Source organism: Lepus europaeus, chromosome 14 (genome assembly GCF_033115175.1).
Source record: "Lepus europaeus isolate LE1 chromosome 14, mLepTim1.pri, whole genome shotgun sequence".
NCBI classification, from domain to species: Eukaryota; Metazoa; Chordata; class Mammalia; order Lagomorpha; family Leporidae; genus Lepus; species Lepus europaeus.
This window is the reverse complement of record NC_084840.1, coordinates 81,736,364-81,745,016: the sequence shown is the minus strand read 5'-3', so window position 1 is coordinate 81,745,016 and position 8,653 is coordinate 81,736,364. Positions and strand designations below refer to the sequence as shown.

The 8,653-nt window shown below is 38.6% G+C and overlaps 1 pseudogene; it reads left to right on the top strand.

Moving 5' to 3' along the window:
- LOC133773487 (inducible T-cell costimulator-like) overlaps positions 1-5,060 on the top strand; it is a 17,325-nt pseudogene extending 12,265 nt beyond the window's left edge.
- Positions 5,061-8,653: the final 3,593 nt, after the last annotated feature.

Below are 8,653 nucleotides of genomic sequence, written 5' to 3'. Positions count from 1 at the left end.
CACTGACAACTGTAGAACTAGACAAATGAATTATCAAACTCAGAAGCTTCTGCACAGCAAAAGAAGCAATCAGTGAGTTAAAAGAAATCTGAAAAATTGGGAGAAAATATTTGCAAAAATCAATCCAGTTTAAAAATGAGCAAAGGGGGGGGGGGTGGCGCTGTGGCACAGCAGGTTAACACTCTGGCTTGAAGTACCAGCATCCCATATGGGTGTCAGTTTGAGACCCAGCTGCTCCACTTCCAATCCAGCTCTCTGCTATGGCCTGGGAAAGCAGTAGAAGGTGGCCCAAGTCCTTGGGCCCCTGCACCCATGTGGGAGACCTGGAGGAAGATCCTGGTTCCTGGCTTCAGATCGGTATAGCTCTGGCCATCGCAACCAACTGGGGAGAGAACCAATGGATAGAGGACCTCTCTCTCTCTCTGTCTCTCTGCCTCTCCTCTCTTTGTGTAACTCTGACTTTCAAATAAATAAACCTTTTTAAAAAATGAGCAAAGGACCTGAATAGACAGTTCTCAAAAGTATAAATGCAAATGATCAACACACACACACACACATACGCATGCTCAATAATGTTAGCTATCAGGGAAGTGCAAATTAATTAATATCACTTCACCCCTGTCACAATGAATATTATCCAAAAAGGAGAAAGCATTAATATGCTGGTGAGGATATGGAAAAGGTAGAATTTTATACACTTTTATCAGGAGTGCACATTATACAGTCACTGTTGAAAACAATATTGAGATGTCCTAGAAATCTAGAAATAGAATTTCCATATGATTCAGTGATCCCAACACTGAGTATTATCCAAAATATTTAAACTCATGTCAAAGAGATTCTGCTCCACCATATTTATAGCAGAACTGTTCACAATAACCAAAATATGGAATCAACCAAATGTACATAAGAAGATGAATGGATAAAGAAAATGGGATATACAGTCACAATGAACTATTATTCAACTATAAAAAGAATGAAATCCTGTCATTTGTAGCAAAATGGGTACTACAAATAGAGATTATAACATTGAATGAAATAAGCCAGACTCAGAGACACAAAAACTGCTTATTCTCCTTTGCATGTGCAAGTTAGTATTAAAAGAAAAACTTATTATTAACACAGAATGTTAATTGGCAGACTTGGGCTAGGTGGAAGGGATAAAAGGAATTTGGATTAAAAAGCTCAAGAATATACCTGTGGTTCATTGTGATAAGTATAATGACATGAGATATTAATAGGGGATAAGGGGTCAGAGGTATATGGAAATTTGTAGTGTACCACAATAAACTTGAGGGAAAAAAATGTCTGTATCTGAAAATATTCTATTAGAACCTTTAAAAATCAAAGATAAATTTAAAATTCCATAAAGCCCAGAAAAAGTAAAAAAAAAAAACCTTTGCAAATGATGAATTATCAAATGAGCATAAGATATTTCTAAAAATATGTGTAAATGATGGTAGCCAAGAACAGCTGTTGTATTGTGATGGAGTTGGGGACCTCATAATAACAAAGTCAACCAAAATGGCCATGGGATTCTACTGCTAAGATTGATTTGCACTAGGATGTTAATGTACAAGTATTAATATTCACTACAATTTATAAAACAGATGAAAAAGCATGCAGATGATATGAAATAAATAAATGTTGACCACTTTGGTTTTTTATTTTTATTTTTTTGACAGGCAGAGTGGACAGTGAGAGAGAGAGACAGAGAGAAAGGTCTTCCTTTGCCATTGGTTCACCCTCCAATGGCCACTGCGGCCGGCGCGCTGCGGCCGGTGCACCACACTGATCCGAAGGCAGGAGCCAGGTGCTTCTCCTGGTCTCCCATGGGGTGCAGGGCCCAAGGACTTGGGCCATCCTCCATTGCCTTCCCTGGCCACAGCAGAGAGCTGGCCTGGAAGAGGGGCAACCGGGACAGAATGCAGTACCCCGACCGGGACTAGAACCCAGCGTGCCGGCGCCACAAGGCGAAGGATTAGCCTATTAAGCCTCGGCGCCGGCCAATGCTGATCACTTAAAAGACATGAGCAATTTTGTAGGAGCAATATAGAGTGACCAATATACATAAATGAAATTGTTGAAAACTAAACAATTACAATTATATTAAGAAGGAATATAAATTAAAGTTTTTCACAAAATTTTAAATAAAATCCACATCAAATACCAGTATAACCATGAAGTAAAAGTGTCAGTTAAACTATTGATGCTTTCAGAAATCAAAGATAAATGTCATAGTTCTGGAAAAATTCATAATTGCCAACAAATATGATACTTGGAAAGAGAGAATGACCAAATTTGCCTAAGAAGTCTCTGAAAAATTGTATGCATGAAAATTGTGAGAACAGCTTACACAATTTTGTGGCCATTGAAAGTTTCTTAAAAAAAAAAAAAAACAGCTGGGTGGCCAGTGCTATGGCACAGTGGGTTAACGCCCTGGCCTGAAAGCGCCGGCATCCCATATGGGCACTGGTTCTAGTCCCAGCTACTCCTATTCCCATCCAGCTCTCTGCTATGGCCTGGGAAAGCAGTAGAAGATGGCCCAAGTCCTTGGGCCCCTGCACCCATGTGGGAGATCCGGAAGAAGCTCCTGGCTCCTGGCTTCGGATTGGCTCACCTCCGGCCATTGTGGTCATCTGGGAAATGAACCAGCGGATGGAAGACCTCTCTCTCTGTCTCTACCTCTTTCTGTAACTCTGTCTTTCAAATAAATAATAATAATAATAAAACAGATGGCCTCAAGTTCACAGTGGTTAGATTAGCTTTAAATGGGATAACAAGGATATGCATGGGTGATTGTTAGAAGCTCAAACACACACACATAAAATAAATACATAAAAAGAGGATCCAGGTGTTATGAAATAAAATACACTGTGGCCAGGGTAAGTAACAATTATTTTCTAGAAGTAATAGCAGAATGATAAGCAGAAATGAGGGAAATTACTGAAAATGATAACAATTACCTTAAAAAAGGAAAATAAAAAAATTTTCATGAAATGTAAATCAAATGAAGATCATACACTTATCAGAGAAATCTTTTAAAAAGATGGATTTTAATCCATTCTATTGAAACTCTCATATATTAATGAGAAGTTTATAATTCCATGGAAATATAAAAAAGAAAAATGTTACCTGAAAAGAGTGAATATCATGTAGGTCTAAGATGTCTCTGAAAACACGTGTGCGTGATGGTTGCTAGCACAACTTAGAGAATTTTGATGGAGTTCATGACCTCATAATGATTACTCAACCAAGATGGCCATGAATTACAATGGCAGGATTGGATTATACTGGATATTAAAGAAAAACACAGATGGTGGTAATCTTAAAGACAATGATAAAAACATGTTTGATTTTTATGAAATAAAATATATTATGATTACTGTGAGTAGAAATGAGCAATTCAGTGAGAGCCATAATAGACAGAGAATGATATATTAGGAAAGCTGGTGAAAAATAGGCTATTATAATACATTAAAAAAGAAATATTAAGAAAATTATAATTCAAAGATTGTGCTATTTATTAGAATTATCTCAAAATATGTTACCTTTTAAATCTAGTGAAGTTTAAAGTTCCATAACAATCAGAAGTGTACTAAATCTATTACCTGGTACTTGTGAATGACTACATTGGGCAAACATGGCCCTGAGAAATTGTGTAGATAAACATCATCACGACAATTTATAGAACTTTGAGGAAGCTGATGACTCAGCTTCACAGTGTAGTACTGCCTTCAACTAAGATACTAAAGATGCTCATAAGTGATATGTCTAAATTCAAAGAAAAGAACGTTTAAAAGTGCTACACACCTTGTGATATAAAATACATTGTCATTGCTGTAAAAAGCAATCAGCAGTTTGGCCAGAACAATAATAAAGTGACAGAGATAAAGGGGAAGTTGCTGAGATGTAGCTAATTATAATTACATTTAAAAAACAACCTTTTCTGTAAATGTAAATTAAAGATGATAGTAATTAAGAGAATCTGAAAGGTTGCCAGTTTTTGTAACTAGTCTTTCACAGCTTTTTTTTTGAAAGATTCATTTATTTATTTGAAAGAGTTACACAGAGAAAGGAGAGTCAGAGAGAGAGAGAGAGAGAGAAATCGATTGTCCATCCCATCCACTGGTTAACTCCCCAGTTGGCCACAATGTGCAGGGTTGCACCAATCCTAAACGAGAAGCCAGGAGTTTCTTTCAGCTTTCCCACAGGGGCCATCTTCTACTGCTTTCCCAGGCCATACCAGAGAGCCGGATTGGAGGAAAAGCAGCCAGGACTCAAACCTGCAGCCATGTGGGATGCTGAATGTGCAGGTGGCGGCTTTACACAGTACACCACAGCGCCTGCCCCTGCCACAGTTTTAAAGCCCAAAGGTGGGACTTGGCAGTGAGGTCTTCAGCAGAGAACTCCAGACACCTGAACCTTTCCTTGGCTGTGCTGGAATCAATGACTCTGCCAAGTATGAGATGTTTACATTTCACAATAGAGGTGTTCAATTTTATGCAAATACCCCATGATTGTCCAGCAATCCAAAATGCAGCTGCTGTCAGGGAGACAAGCCCTCTGTGACCTCAGGCAGACAAAGGAGACTGGAAACACGGTGTCCATTAAGACTCTGAAATTCTGTCAATATCAATTATTCAACAACAGTCTCTTCCTATATAATTTGGGCAGTTCTCTTGCCAGCTATTACTTCTGCAAACTATTAATTTTTGATCCTCTTCCTTTTCAAGTAGAGATTCTCAGAGGAGAGTATTTGCATATTTATGAATCACAGCTCTGTTGCCAGGTGAAGTTCTGGTTACCCACAGGATGTGCAGCTTTTGCAGTAGTCTACATTTTTGGATGCATATTTATTTTTTGGCTTAGAGAAATATCAATCAAGTGTGTGTGACCCAAATTGTGAGTACATGTTCATAGCAGAAGTGAACACAGCTAAAAAACCTACACCAACAGAACTCTCTGGCACCTGGGCATGGCACACATTGGCCAGTTCTGCTCAACTTGAAGTGAGCAGAGTCTCTTGTTTCCTGGACTACAGAGTTCAACTTGATTGATTGGACCACATCCATCTCCTGCTCGTGTTTTGTTCATTCTGGACCAGTGACTCTAAAAGCCAGCAGGATTTGCAGATTTCCTTGGTGCTGCTGCTTTCTCAGAACAAACACCTTCTTGCAACTAGCTTTATAGAAAGCCCATCTCACATGAGCTCAACAAACAGACCTCACTGGGAAAGAATCCCTCCATCTAGGCCTACTTTTAGCAATGCAGTAAAACAAGTGTCTTTTATTTTTGTTTCTTTAAAGCAGCCAAAAATGGGGGTCAGCACTGTGGTGTAGCAGATAAAGCCACCACCTGCAGTGCCAGCATCCATATCATATGGACACTGGTTCCAGTCCTGGCTGCTCCACTTCCAATCCAGCTCTCTGCTATGGCCTGGGAAAGCAGTGGAAGATGGCCCAAGTCCTTGGGCCCCTGCAACCATGTGGGAGACCCAGAAGAAGTTCCTGGCTCCTGGCTTTGGATTGGCACAGCTCTGGCTGTTGCGGCCATCTGGGAAATGAACCAGTGGATGGAAGACTCTCTGCCTCTCCTTCTTTCTCTGTGTAACTCTGAATTTTAAATAAATAAATAAATCTGTAAACAATGATGTCAAAATTAACTTAATCTGCCAAGCAAGTTGGACAGCCAAGGGCAATATCTGTCTGCATTTCACTAACAGACCCTCTTCTTCCCATGGGGATGGGCATTCCTTTTAAAATGAGACAACAGGAAGAAATGTTTCAAAACTGTAACTATCTTATTTCTCAGGTGTTCACATATGCTCTACTGTCATAATACATTAACACATACATAGTACTGTCCTCTGATTTTTGAAACCCAGTTGACCTATCAATAAGAGTTAGATCCCTTCTTTTGCCCCTGATTTTCTTTCTGTAAATAGTTTTACATAACTACTTGGAAGCCTGTAGCCACTCTAACTAGGAAGCTATAAATACCTATTTTTCACTCTGATGTGCAATAGAAATGTATATATAAGTATATAACTATGAAATTATATATATATATATATGGATGCATCAAAAAGTTCATGGAAAATAAAAGAGAAGTTTATTTTGTTAAAAATTTTGTTAAACCCATGAATAATATTTTTTTTCGAATGCATTTTTCATAAACTTTTTGAAGAGCAACTTATTTGCATGAGTTTCAACATTTGGTTTTCAACTTGGGTTTCAATCAAAATAAACACATCTTTTACTTCCATTTGCCACCACCTTTTAAAACTGCCCTTGTATATGTATACATGTATTTATACATGATCCAATTTGGTCATATTCTCCCTAGAAGAATATTTTTTTTTAAATTAAACTTTTATTTAATGAATATAAATTTCCAAAGTACAGCTTATGGGTTACAATGGCTTCCCCCTCCCAAAACTTCCCTCCCACCCACAACCCTCCCCTTTCCCGCTCCCTCTCCCCTTCCAATCACATCATGATTCATTTTCAATTCTCTTTATATACAGAAGATCAGTTTAGTATATATTAAGTAAAGACTTCAACAGTTTGTCCCCACATAGCAACACATAGTGAAAAAAAAAATACTGTTGGAGTACTAGTTATAGCATTAAATAACAGTGTACAGCACATTAAAGACAGAGATCCTACATAATATTTTTTTAAAAAATTAATTAATTTTCTATGCCATTTCCAATTTAACACCAGGGTTGTTTTTTTTTTTTCATTTCCAATTATCTTTATATACAGAAGATCGATTCAGTATATAATTAGTAAAGATCACATCAGTTTGTACCCACGCAGAAACACAAAGTGTTAAGATACTGTTTCAGTACTAGTTATAGCATCACTGCACATTAGATAACACATTAAGGACAGATCCCACATGGGATGTAAGTACACAGTGACTCCTGTTGCTGACTTAACAATTTGACACTCCTGTTCATGGCGTCAGTAATCTCCCTAGGCTCTAGTCATGAGTTGCCAGGGCTATGGAAGCCTTTAGAGTTCGCTGACTTTGATCTTATTCCGATAGGGTCATAGTCAAAGTGGAAGTTCTCTCCTCCCTTCAGAGAAAGGTACCTCCTTCTTTGATGGCCCCGTTCTTTCCACTGGGATCTCACTCACAGAGATCTTTCATTTAGGTCTTCTTCTTTTTTTTCTTTTCCATGGTATCTTGGCTTTCCATGCCTACAATACTCTCATGGGCTCTTCCGCCAGATCTGAATGCCTTAAGGGCTGATTCTGAGGCCAGAGTGTTGTTTAGGACGCCTGCCATTCTATGAGTCTGCTGTGTACCCCATTTCCCATGTTGGATCTTTCTCTCTCTTTTTGATTCTATCAGTTAGTATTAGCAGACACTTGTCTTGTTTGTGTGATCCCTTTGATTCTTAGACCTATCAGAGCCATCGGTTGTGAGCTGAAATTAATCACTTGGACTAGTGAGATGACATTGGTACATGCCACCTTGATGGGATTGTATTGGAATCCCCTGGTACATTTCTAACTCCATCATTTGCGGCAAGCCAGATTGTGCATGTCCCAAATTGTACATCTCCTCCCTCTCTTATTCCCACTCTTATATTTAACAGGGATCACTTTTCAGTTAAAATTTAAACACCTAAGAATAATTGTGTGTTAATTACAGAGTTCAACCACTAGTACTAGAACAACAACAACAACAAATACTAAAAAGGATAAAGTATTACATTGTACATCTAGAGCCAGGACAAGAGCTGATCAGGTCATAGTTTCTTATAGTGTCCATTTCACTTCAACAGGTTTCCCCTTTGGTGCTCAGTTGTTGCCGATCAGGGAAAACAAATGAAATTTGTCTCTTTGGGACTGGCTTAATTCACTCAGCATCATGTTTTCCATATTACTCCATCTTGTTGCAAATGACTGGGTTTCATTGTTTCTTACTGCTGTATAGTATTCTATAGAGTACATGTCCCATAATTTCTTTATCCAGTCTACTGTTGATGGGCATTTGGGTTGGTTCCAGGTCTTAGCTATTGTGAATTGAGCTGCAATAAACACTGATGTGCAGATGGCTTTTTTATTAGCCAAATTAATTTCCTTTGGGTAAATTCTAAGGAGTGGGATGGCTGGGTTGTATGGTAGGGTTATGTTCAGGTTTCTGAGGAATCTCCAGACTGACTTCCATAGTGGCTTAACCAGTTTGCATTCCCACCAACAGTGGGTTAGTGTCCCTTTTTCCCCACATCCTCTCCAGCATCTGTTGTTGGTAGATTTCTGAATGTGAGCCATTCTCACCGGGGTGAGGTGAAACCTCATTGTGGTTTTGATTTGCATTTCTCTGATGGCTAGTGATCTTGAACATTTTTTCATGTGTCTGTTGGCCATTTGGATTTCCTGTTTTGAAAAATGTCAATTGAGGTCCTTGGCCCATCTCTTCAGTGGGTTGTTTGTTCTTGATTTCTTTGTAGATTCTGGTTATCAATCCTTTATCTGTAGTATAGTTTGCAAATATTTTTTCCCATTCTGTCTGTTGCCTCTTCACTTTCCTGACTGTTTCTTTTGAAGTACAGAAACTTCTCAATTTGATGCAATCCGAAATGTTAATTTTGGTTTTGACTGCCTGTGCTCCTGGGGTCTTTTCCAAGAAGTCT